Genomic DNA, 12,415 nt, shown 5'->3' with positions numbered 1-12,415 from the left:
TATAACACTCAATATAGCAATATAGGCATGGTTCCCATCCACCAACAATATGGTCGGCCGCCATTGTACAATTCGATTCCCCAGATTCAAATACCTGGGGGCATTCCCAATATGCACATGCTGATAGGGCACGTAATAGTTCCCCCTCCGTTCTCAGGCATGCATGGTCAGTCACTAATTGACATGAGCATTCCTTATGTCAGTCAAGGACAAATGGTTAGTGCTGTGATGGGCGGGAATCCTCTAGGAGGCCCCAACCAATCCATGGGGGCACCCTACTCACAAATTCAAATGAGTCAAGGGGGCACCGCTTATCCTGGGGGAAATTCTATACCCCAGTATCAAAATACTCATGGAAATCCACTCTACAACACCATACCTCAAAGCAATTGCTACACCATGTAGCCCATGTATAATATTGGGAGTAAAATGATGAGAGGAGTGCAAGGCTCCTCAAGTCATATGTCATCACCTTAGTCCGATTCGGGGGCACCAAACTCTCTCCCTTTCTTAGCAATTTTGGATATACCCGACTTATACAAACTGATAAATGACCCCATCTATCATAACTTACAGTGGCCGCCAATCCCGCATAAGATACCAATGGACATCCCTAAGTTCAATGGAAAGCAAGGGGAGGATCTGGGCACCCATATCACCACCTACCATCTTTGGTGTGTTTCAAACTCTATGGTGGATGATAGTGTCCAATTACGTCTTTTTCCCCGCACCCTCACTGGAAACGCAGCTAAATGGTACATTGAGTTACCAAGCGCGTCAGTAAACTCCTTCGACGCCCATTCGCTATGATACTGGGACAAAGCTCCTCACTTCATTACGTCAGGATACCACCACCCACATCTCCGGTCATATAAATGAATGGAGATGTAGGTAGAGGTTAGTCAAATCTCCCCTCCCAGACTATCTCTTAACGGACTGGTTCTGCAAGGCCTTACTCCCGCAAATCGCTAGAGATGTCGCTTTAGGTGGTGCGGGCACAGAGGACCAATCCATACGTCATGCCCAGCGCTTGGATCTAATATATTCGCAGTCTGGCACCCTTTACAATGTAATCCCCAATGCCCCTCACAACTCCAATGCTTCCACTACTCCCAAATCGACTGCTCTTCCTACTACTGCGATAAACTTTGTGCAGTCTACACAAAATCCCAGTGGTAAGAAAAAGAAGAATAAGAAAAGGACCGCTCCTTTTGAAGAGCAGTCAACAAAGTAGCAAAACCCAAAATAGAAGGTCGCTGCGCCTCTTGACGATGGAAAGGATAAACCCGCCATATTTCCTTGCAAAATCTGTGCTGTAGACCACATGACCTATCACTGCCTGCGTCTTCCAGAATGCACGAAATACATTGCTCAAAAGGATACTAGTAGGACCACCGTTGTCTTGAATAATCCTTTCCCCACTCAGCAGTAGCAAAACCTTATTGCAAGCCAACCCAAACCCTTGCAAGGGGGCAATGGTGGTTTGCAACATCCTTCAGTTGGTGAAGGATCTTCTACGGTTTTCACCTTTGAAACGATAGATCTACAAACAAGAGCCAAACCTTATAGAGCTCCTATCAGTCATACTGCAGAACCTTCCTCAAGTCAAAACCCATTGTCGCCCAACGATTTCTATATTGAAAGGCCAGTTGCTGACCTTGTAATTCGACCCCCCAAAGGGGCACTTTGATGCACAATGCATAATACATCTTCACGTGCCGCCCAAAACTACAACATTGTAGACGACTTGGCGCAAGTGTCGTCAACTATGTCGGTGCTCGAAGTATTACAAACATGTCCAGCACAAAGGAAAGCTTTGCTTTCAGCTATTGGTGGTATCAACCAACATGATTCCATGCTTGCAGTTTTCGACATGGAAAAGTGTGAACCTCCCCTTTCCCACTAGCTTGCATTTCAAGTGAAATTTTTTTCGAAAGGTAAAGGTATACACAGAACTGTCATTGACTAAGGTGCTTCTACTTGCATCATGTCAGCTTCATGTTGGCTCACTTTGGGTTCTCCAACCCTATCCCTGCCGTTGAATTCCCTTAAAGCTTTCGACGACCACACTTTCATCCCAAAAGGTTACCTAACTAGCTATCCCATCACCTTGAGTGGGAAAACGGTAACAGTAGATATTGAAGTCATGGATCATAAACTTGAATATAATCTGCTTTTGGGCCACACTTGGACTTATGCCATGAAGGCCATTGTGTCTTTGGTCTTCCGTATCATCCTCTTTCCCTTCGATGGAAAGATAGTCACAGTAGACCAGTTGTCCTTTTGCACCCTAGATTACTCTCCGTTACCTAGCAGCTCTGTATCCTTAGTGGGTGGTGTACTTGACTCTTACATCAGTATCGGTACCGGTCTACTAAAGGCTTCTTCCATCATGGGTTGTTTCCCTCTCCAGCCGCCGTAGGTTTCACAAATGGTCAATATGCTTTCATCTATTCCTCGTGAACAAACCGATCCATGGATCCTACTGGCTCCTTCAGACATTGACACATACGAAGAAAAAATGCCGCTGTCACCAGCTAAATTGGTCTACCAAGCCATTCAATTTGCATCCGAATCTCCGGTCACTTTGGTTTCGGCCAATGATACCACTGCCCCTCCCATAACCACTCCTTCTTTCAAGCCACTCAATCAAGTCCTACCTATGGATGAAGTTATTAGAGAGATCATGAGTTTAGAAGAGCGGCCTTGGGAGGACTCGAACCATCATGTTTTGATATTTGATTTGGACACGATACCTCTTCAAATCCTATCACCTGACATAAAATAAATCGTTTCCTCACCATATACGACTATCCACACTTTGGACTTGGAAGGAAATAGGGGAAATATCTCAAAAACATTGCTCATCGATATTTCTTTCATGACAGGCATCGTGGAAAACATACAGATTGGAGCCAATCCCAATCCTAAGGAAATTGTGAGCTTCACCTGCCTTTTTAAGGAATTCCGTGATGTTTTCCCTTGGTCTTATGAGGAAATACATGGCATAGACCCTTCTCTTGTCAAGCGTGAGATCAAGAAGGATCGAGTATTGATTTGATAACCACCCTATGAGTGACATCAGTTGAAGATTTATTAAACAAAAGGTATTACAGACTCATGTGCTAGTGTGTGTGTTCTGTGTTATTGAAACAACGGATCGATCAGATTGCCAATACACAGAAAATAAGTGGAAAGACAACAGAGAAATACAGTAAGCAACACAAAGACACAAGAATTTTTAATAAGGAGTTCATCTTATTCTCGCGGGCTACGTCTCCGGTCCAGCTTTCAGTGGTGGCCTTGTTTTATTGTGTCTTTAAGCAGAGAATTACAATTACAGGGACTCAATATGAGTTCTCCTGAAACGAGTTTTGCTTGGTAGGGTGGTTCTTGGATTCCCCAAGCCACTCGGAGTACACAGACTCTTGTTCTTCCTACCAGCTCTGTGACCCTCGGTCTATAGTGGAAAGAGCCAACTGTGATGCTCAATCCAGATAGATTCCTCGATGGGAAGGCTTGAATCTTCAAGCTCTCTCGTGCTCGATGCTACCTGTGGTCAGCTTGGCCCTCTGTCTCCTCTGCTTGGCTTTACTGCTGTCTGTGTTCAGTCCTCCTCTCAGGGTGCACTGTTCACTGTCTCTCTTGGTCCCTCGGACTCCTCTCTATTCTTCCCTCTTGTTTGACTATCTCTGTTCATGGCTTTAGCCATTCGATCCCTATGCCTATTCGGTTCCTCTCCCGCCTGCGTCGATTCACCTTCTGCAGCTGTGCTTGGAGTTCCCTGTTCGACGTCAGCATGAACGCTCGGGAAGTGGCCACGTGTCTCCATCTAACTGGTGCCAGCATGCTTCGTCGGTTCGTTTCTTCCGTTACGTCGGGTATGCATTCTTTCTCCACCGTGGTGGTCAAACAGACTCCAAATCCCTTTAGAACGTGGCTTAATCCCCTATTGATTCCGCTTCCTCCATCGGGCGCAATCTCAACCGTCTGATCTGGGCTCCTCCAGATCCAACGTCATACGCACATCAAGCGCGGTTGATTTGCTCGACCGATAGTGCGCGATCACGGTGGTTTTTCTCTCACCTTCGCTGCCACGCATCGATCGTTGAGTGGGATTGCTCCGCTCTCCTCAAAACCTCTTACCGTTCAAGGGCGCCCTGATCAATACCGCCAGTTTTCCAGAGTGCGGGTCTCGCCTTTGTCCTTTAGCGCTTTTTTTTCTCCGCCTGCGGTTCTCCGGCTCCCAACGTGACCGAGTGCTTAAGGCTTTTCCATTTTAGCCTTGTTTGCCCAGCGATGCGCGATAATCGCGCATCAAAATCGCCTCCTTTTCCCGATCTGGGGCTCCCAGGGGCTGTTTTGACCTCCTGCGCAGTCTCCATGGGCCTCGGTCAGTGTGCTTTGACCGAGGTCCTCGTCGTTCCACATTGGCGGCCATTGCCACTGGTTCAAGGCATTTTTTGATCGCTGTCTTGGAATTTTCAAGGACTTGTTCAACTCGATACAGTCAAGGTTTTTGACAGTCTTTTGTGGATCCGATTCGGATCAAGTATTCTTTTTTCTGGCATTTTTCTTGCTCGTTAATCCGAAAAATCCTCGAGTCTCCTTCTTGGGGCTCCCAGGGGCTGTTTTGACCTCCTGCGCAGTCTCCATGGGCCTCGGTCAGTGTGCTTTGACCGAGGTCCTCGTCGTTCCACATTGGCGGCCATTGCCACTGGTTCAAGGCATTTTTTGATCGCTGTCTTGGAATTTTCAAGGACTTGTTCAACTCGATACAGTCAAGGTTTTTGACAGTCTTTTGTGGATCCGATTCGGATCAAGTATTCTTTTTTCTGGCATTTTTCTTGCTCGTTAATCCGAAAAATCCTCGAGTCTCCTTCTTCGGGCTCGTTAAACTACCACGAAGAAGATTGAGCATTCTTTTTATGGTATTTTTCTTGCTCGTTAATCCAAAAAACCTCGAGTCCCCTTCTTTAGGCTCGTTAAACTACTACAAAGAAGATAGAGCAATTTTTGGCATATTTTATTTCTCTTTAAAAAATAGAAACATCTTCGAGTTTTCATCTTTGGGCTCATTAAACATATACAATGATGGTCTGAGCAACTCTTTTTCGATCTTTTTCTAGCTCACTAAACTAAAAAAGACCAACAAGGCATTCTTTTTAGGTGCTTTTTTCTCACTTGTTAAACTGAAAAAAGTCCCGAGTTTTGTCTTTAGGCTTGTTAAACTTTATAATGATGACCTGATCATTCTTTTAGGTACTTTTCTCGCTCATTAAACTGAAAAATCCCGAGTTTTTGTTACCAGGCTCATTAAACATATATGGCAGCAACAAGAGCACCTGCTTTTTTGGGACTATTTCTCGCTCTTAAATCAAAAAATCCCTGAGTTTTTTGTAGAAATTTTGAATAATAAACACATATTCAATAGAAATTATCCTGATTATACACTATTGCGGAAAACATGCATAATACATAACCTCCTCTACGTTGATCATCAATTTATAGAAGCAGAAACAATAACATGCGCACATAGAAGCATCAATCACACATATCAACACAGTATTTTCCCGGGGAAAGCATCTCGCTAAAAACCCCAACTATCTGTATATTATATTGATTGAGAACATGTAACAATACATAGTACAATACTCCTCACAACTATCCAACACTATCTCCACCTGTTACACACAATACAACTCAGATCTGATCTCCAAATCTCCCCCGCTACTTTGCCTGCCTCCACTGCACAATCCTGTAAGAGAATGAATGAGAATGGCTGAACCAAACTCGTTTTTACCTCAAGAGAATCACCCACACTAGGAATCACGTGAGCAGAGGATATATTCACTTGGTATTGGCCCCATACTGTGCAATTTTCATTGGCATTACTCAATCCATGCATGTGCAAAATCTCATGCACAACTGATAACAATCTCAACCTCTAACACCAGTCTCCACTGAACTGTACATGCACTGAGTTAACTGATGTATTCTTCAGTTACATTATGAGTTAATAATTAGTGAATTAATTAATAACTAATTCACACAACTCGTCACTTAGTCTATTGATCAGTTAGACTAAATACAACTAGTTCAACTAAGTCAAACTGAACACAACTCCATTAACTGCTCATCCAACTCCACATAACTCAACCACATGAGTTCTAACTGAAGTCCTGCATGCAATAGCTCAACTGACTCATAAGAAAATGCATTTCTTTCTGACAGCTGCATGTGCCACATCTATAGCTCAAACTGAAGTGCTCCAAGAGAATAAGATAAAGTTTATAGTCTAAATATTATTATGAGACAATAATATTTGACTTTTCTATTTTTGACTAGTAGTCTAAAAATAGACTCTGATCACTCCTACTGTGATCACTCCTGCTGTGATCACTCCTGCTGTGATCCAAAAATAGACTTTGCACCATAATTTGCCTGTGGGCCCACTTAGTGAAGGCGACTCCTTTCCACTAAGCTCCATCATCTTGTTGCATTCTCAACAAGCATTTCTTGTTGCACACTTTTCAACACTCCCTCTCAACAAGAAAGGCTTCCTCTCAAACCCGATCCTGTAACTCTGGAATGTTATGCATGCAACACATTTGCCCGGTCCACTCTGCTCCAACAACACTTGGAACAAAAACACTCCCAACTAACCACTCTGTTGGGCTAGGAACATACTCTGATGCTAAAGCTCTACCTGCTGCTGACAAGTGCTCCCTCTCTGACATCTGCGCTACTGCAACATCTCCATGCATCTCGCACCATTGCACACCTCTCTGTGCCACCTAGCACTGTGCAAAACACTTGTGCCTCTCGCATTGCTGCAGCCTGCATGCTATGCGCTGTCCTGGGATTCCCTGCACTATCGCTCTCTCTGCTGCTCCATCCGCATTTGTCTCTACCTAATCAGTCAGTTCCTGCTACTACACATTGGGGCTCCCGTAGCAAGGTATCATCCAAGAGGTTGGGTACCTCAAGGATCCTGCCCCTCCTCCTTGGGACGACCAATCCACATCACCCCACCTCCTACCTGGAGGTATGGCTGCATGCGATCCCTCTGCCCACCTGGCTCGAAGTTTCCCCCTACTGGAGGTCTCTACATGAGTAGATGTCTCTACTCGATCTCCTCTCAGCTTCCCTTGCTGTGGCTGATCCACAACCTCCTGAAGCTGCTGCACCAATCGTGGTTCCTCCACAATTGTCTGAGACTTCTTCTGGCTCTGCATGTTGAGAGGTAATATACGCTCCCTCTCAACCACCAAGTCTCCATCAGTTACCTCGCTGCTCAAGGCTTTGCATGCATCTTGAACCTCAAGAGCATACAGGTTCTTGACTCGTGAACCAATCTGCTTCACCTGTCTAGTGATGATGTGTCTAAGGAAAACCTTTCCCTTACTAAAGACAACATCATATCCTCTATCTTCCGGCATCGCGATCGACACCAAGTTTCTCTTCAGTCCTGGTACATACTTGACATCGGTCAAGGTAAGGCGAGCTCCATGCTCCCTCTAAAAAATAACCGTGCCTACACTTGAGACACTATACTTCTCATCCATCCATATGAGTATCTGGAGATATTTCTCCTCCAAAATACTGAACAAACTTTTGTCACCGGTCATGTGGAAAGAAGCTCCATTGTCAAGAAACCAACCACTTTGCATCATGGATGAAACCATGCATGCGAAGAGTGTGAAGTCCAACTCAAACTGTGAAGCAAGTGAGGCTGCCTCACCTTCAGATCCTTCCCCGGATCCCTTCTTGGACTTCTTCTTTGGGCAATTAGTAGCATAATGGCCCAACTCATGGCAGCGAAAGCATCGCACCTTCAACTTGTCAACCTTCTTCCCATCATTGGAAGAACTGGATTCAAAAAGAGAACCCTTCTCCTTTCCCTTCTTCACCTTACTCACTAAGGCACAGTTCTCCTCATCATGCATGCATGAAGAACTGTCTCTGGTGCTCCGTCTAATCTCCTCTTGCACAAGATCCGACCAAAGTCTCTCCCATCCTGGCAATTTCTCCCTTCCATTCACCGAGTCCTGGTAGCTATGCCAAATCTTAAGAAGGCCAAGGAGTGCTAGAATCACCATATCCTCATCCTCAACAGTTACCCCCACACTTCCTAGCTCATCCTGGCATTGGGTGAACTTCGTGAGATACTGGGGCATACTGTCTCCATTCTCGCACCTAATGTTTCTGAGTTTATCCTTGAGCGCCAACTTCCTCTGGTCACTCTTGCTTTGGAATAATTCTGTCAATGTTTTCCACATCAAATATGGAGAAGCCTTTGCATGGAGGCTGGATACAATGTGATCCCTCACGCCCTCCAACAGAATCCTTCGACACTTTGCTGCCTTCTTTTGCCAATCCCCGACTTGAGCAGCATCAGTAGGTTTTGGGACATCCACATCTATGAACTCCTTCAACCCATTATCATCTAACACCGTCTCCATCCTGTCTTTCCATGCAATATAATTCGAGCTACCCTCAAGGGCATACTCCAATCGCAATCCGTTGAAAGACATTTCAACTTTGACACCAAGAAAACATTGCTGCAAATTTGAATTCCACCAGCTCAAAAAAAACTCAACCGCTTCTGATCTAAAATTCGTGAGAACAAAGTATTTCTCGTACATAGATCGACTGTATGGGCTTTTACCGGATATCTCACCTTCCAAAGGAAGGATGAATCTAGAAGCTACCTGGCCCGATTACAGACTCTGCCTGAAGAAATAAAATGTAAACACTTTCTGAATAATAGATATGATGATCAACAGCTCCGATACCATGTAGAAATTTTGAATAATAAACAGATATTCAACAGAGATTATCCTGATTATACACTATTGCGGAAAACATGCATAATACATAATCTCCTCTACGTTGATCATCAATTTATAGAAGTAGAAACAATAACATGCGCACATAGAAGCATCAATCACACATATCAACACAGTATTTTCCCGGGGAAAGCATCTCGCTAAAAACCCCAACTATCTGTATATTATATTGATTGAGAACATGTAACAATACATAGTACAATACTCCTCACAAGTATCCAGCACTATCTCCACCTGTTACACACAATACAATCAGATCTGATCTCCAAATCTCCCTCGCTGCTTTGCCTGCCTCCACTGCACAATCCTGTAAGAGAATGAATGAGAATGGCTGAACCAAACTTGTTTTTACCTCAAGAGAATCACCCACACTATGAATCACGTGAGCAGAGGCTATATTCACTTGCTATTGGCCCCATACTGTGCAATTGTCATTGGCATTACTCAATCCATGCATGTGTGAAATCTCATGCACAACTGATAGCAATCTCAACCTCTAACACCTGTCTCCACTGAACTGTACATGCACTGAGTTAACTGATGTATTCTTCAGTTGCATTATGAGTTAATAATTAGTGAATTAATTAATAACTAAATCACACAACTCATCACTTAGTCTATTGATTAGTTAGACTAAATACAACTAGTTCAACTAAGTCAAACTGAACACAACTCCATTAACTACTCATCCAACTCCACAGAACTCAACCACATGAGTTCTAACTGATGTCTTGCATGCAATAGCTCAACTGACTCATAAGAAAACGTATTTCATTCTGACAGCTGTGTGCCACATCTGTAGCTCCAACTAAAGTGCTCCAAGAGAATAAGATAAAGTTTATAGTCTAAATATTATTATGAGACAATAATATTTGACTTTTCTATTTTTGACTAGTAGTCTAAAAATAGACTCTGATCACTCCTACTGTGATCACTCCTGCTGTGATCACTCCTACTGTGATCACTCCTGCTGTGATCACTCCTGTTGTGATCCAAAAATAGACTTTGCACCATAATTTGCCTGTGGGCCCACTTAGTGAAGGCGACTCCTTTCCACTAAGCTCCGTCATCTTGTTGCATTCTCAACAAGCATTTCTTGTTGCACACTTTTCAACATTTTTCCCCTCCTTTGGGCTCGTTAAAACTACGAAGGAGGAATGAGCAGTTCTTTTCCTCTTGTTCCTTTCTCACTAAATTGAAAAAGATGCTTTGAGTTTTCTTCATCTTACTCGTTAAAATTTGATGAAGGCATTGAGTTTGTTGTCGTGTGACTCATTAAAAATTCACAACAAAAAAACGAGTTTAGTCCGTCTCCTCATACTCGTAACAAAATGAGGTCGACATTTATTGAAAATAGGTTTCTCTTTATCTAGATTCAATAGATTAAATAAATGGAAAAGTAATCGATTCGGGTATACTATTAACCTTTTGTCGCACCAGGTTAACAACTATGACAAAGGGACCACCATGGAGTTGCTCTTTACGATCTTTTCAGACTCTCTAAATATGAAAAGACCACCGAGTTGTCTAGTTTGGACTCTTTAAATTACACAAACAAGATATATAGTCGTTCTTTTTGTGGTCCGTTTCAAACTCTTAAAACATGAAAAGATCGATGAGTTTGCCTGTCTGGACTCATTAAACTAATCAGATAGGGCAAATATTCACTCTTTTCGCGGTCCTTTTCAGACTCTTTAAATATGAAAAGATCGATGAATTTACCCGTATGGACTCATTAAACTAATTAGACGGGGAAAGTGGACAATACAACTATATTCCATATTAGAAAGCGTGGTTTGGCAGTAATTGTTGGACACCTAATCCTAAATGGGTTAGTGTGGAAGCCGAATAGACCAAAGAAGTCCAAGAGACCTTGGGATCTGAAACCCAAGAGTCACATAATGTACTATAAATGTAAATCTCTTGTTAATAAAAATGTATTGCATGTTTTATCTTTCATATTGTCTTTGCTGTCCATGTGTGTTTAACATGGTATCAGAGCAGGCAATTGCTGGTCCTGCTCCAATTTGAGCCACTTGTTTTGTGGTCTCTATATATATGTCATTTGTGCAGACCTGCCAGTTCCGCCCATTACCTATAAAGCTCCATTAATTCATTGTTTGCCAGAAATCTGCTGCCTCTCCTACCTGACCTCTGGCACTGTATACGCTGCACCTGACTCTGGCTATTTTAAGACTCTCTGTCTGACTCTTGAAATCATACCTGCGCTCTCTCTCTTCTGCGTTACTTGCGCCCTCTGTCTTTTACAGTCCTGACCCTTGAAATTATGCCTGCGCTCTTTGGCTGTCGTCACTGTTTATAAACGTTTTGTAAAAGAAGCGTTGTCCTGACAATTTAAATTTCTTTGGCTGTCGTGACTGTTTATAAACGTTTTGAAAAGCGCTGTCCTGACAATTTAAATTCCTAACTGTGCATTGTTGAGTTTGTGAAAGTCATGGCTATTGCGTTAATGGTATATTGATTATGTATGGAAATACCTTGAAGACCATGTGCGATGGCCGTGTTCAAATGTTGCTGGCGGTGTTCAATTACTCTTGCATTAATGATTGAATTTGGTGGGCCTGTTATATAATTCTGGTGCATTGATAATTCAAAGGCCTGCCATGTTTTAATACATGCGTTTTTAGCTCTTGTTACAATTACGTTATTCAACTCCACGCTGCTAAATCCACTGCACTCCCCAGTCTGGCACTACCACCATCCAATCCGTTGCCCAATCCATGCCTCTGTTACACTGCTCAGCTCCCAGTCCACCGGTTGCTCGTGGCTCCGTAACGTAGTACGCTCCAAATACTATAACACCCAAACGTTGTACGCTGGTGCACATTTGGGATATGCCATACCACGTTTTTTGTTTGATACATTGCCACTATTTGATTCTGCTCTTGGTTATTAGCATTGTAAATCCGCTCTCGGTCGACATTATCCAAACCGCCTCCTCCTACGTTCATCGTTGTGTTAAACAATGCAAGCACCGATCATTATAATCATAATGCTGGCATGTCCGTTGCATTGGCCTAGTGCATAGAATCGTTGGGCGGAAGCTTAGTGATCCTGTACAAACAACGTCTCTGGTTGTAACCTCTTCGCAAATCTCGCTTCTTGCTCCATCTCAAAATGCAGTGCAGGCCCTGCCGCAAGAGAATCTCGATCAGCATCAGCTGCTGCAACAGAATGAACATCATCACCAACATCAACATATAGAGTACTCATTTGAAGAACGAAGAGCAGGTTTTGTTCTTCAGGACATTCATTGGAACGCGTTGAAGATAAATAGAGGTCGCTGAGCTGTTGCTTCTTATGATCGCCATCTGTTGCATCAGAGGAATCATCATCCGGAAAACCACCTTCATTCATTTGAATTCGATCAAGGTATTCTTGAAGAAGACTCTCCACTCGCCTTTGTAGTGCGAGAGGGATGTTAACCTCCCGTTGTGGGTGCTTGTCATCTAAATCAGGTCTGTAGTTGGGCAATGGGACCTTGCTTACCACCATCACTTTTCCATATTGCTCACTGAAAAGGCCCATTCTTCTTGCAAGAG

This window comes from Pinus tabuliformis, chromosome 8 (assembly GCF_031772625.1).
Source record: "Pinus tabuliformis cultivar Carrire ecotype Pingquan chromosome 8, CPIR1, whole genome shotgun sequence".
Classification (NCBI taxonomy): domain Eukaryota; kingdom Viridiplantae; phylum Streptophyta; class Pinopsida; order Pinales; family Pinaceae; genus Pinus; species Pinus tabuliformis.
This window is presented reverse-complemented; position numbering follows the sequence as displayed.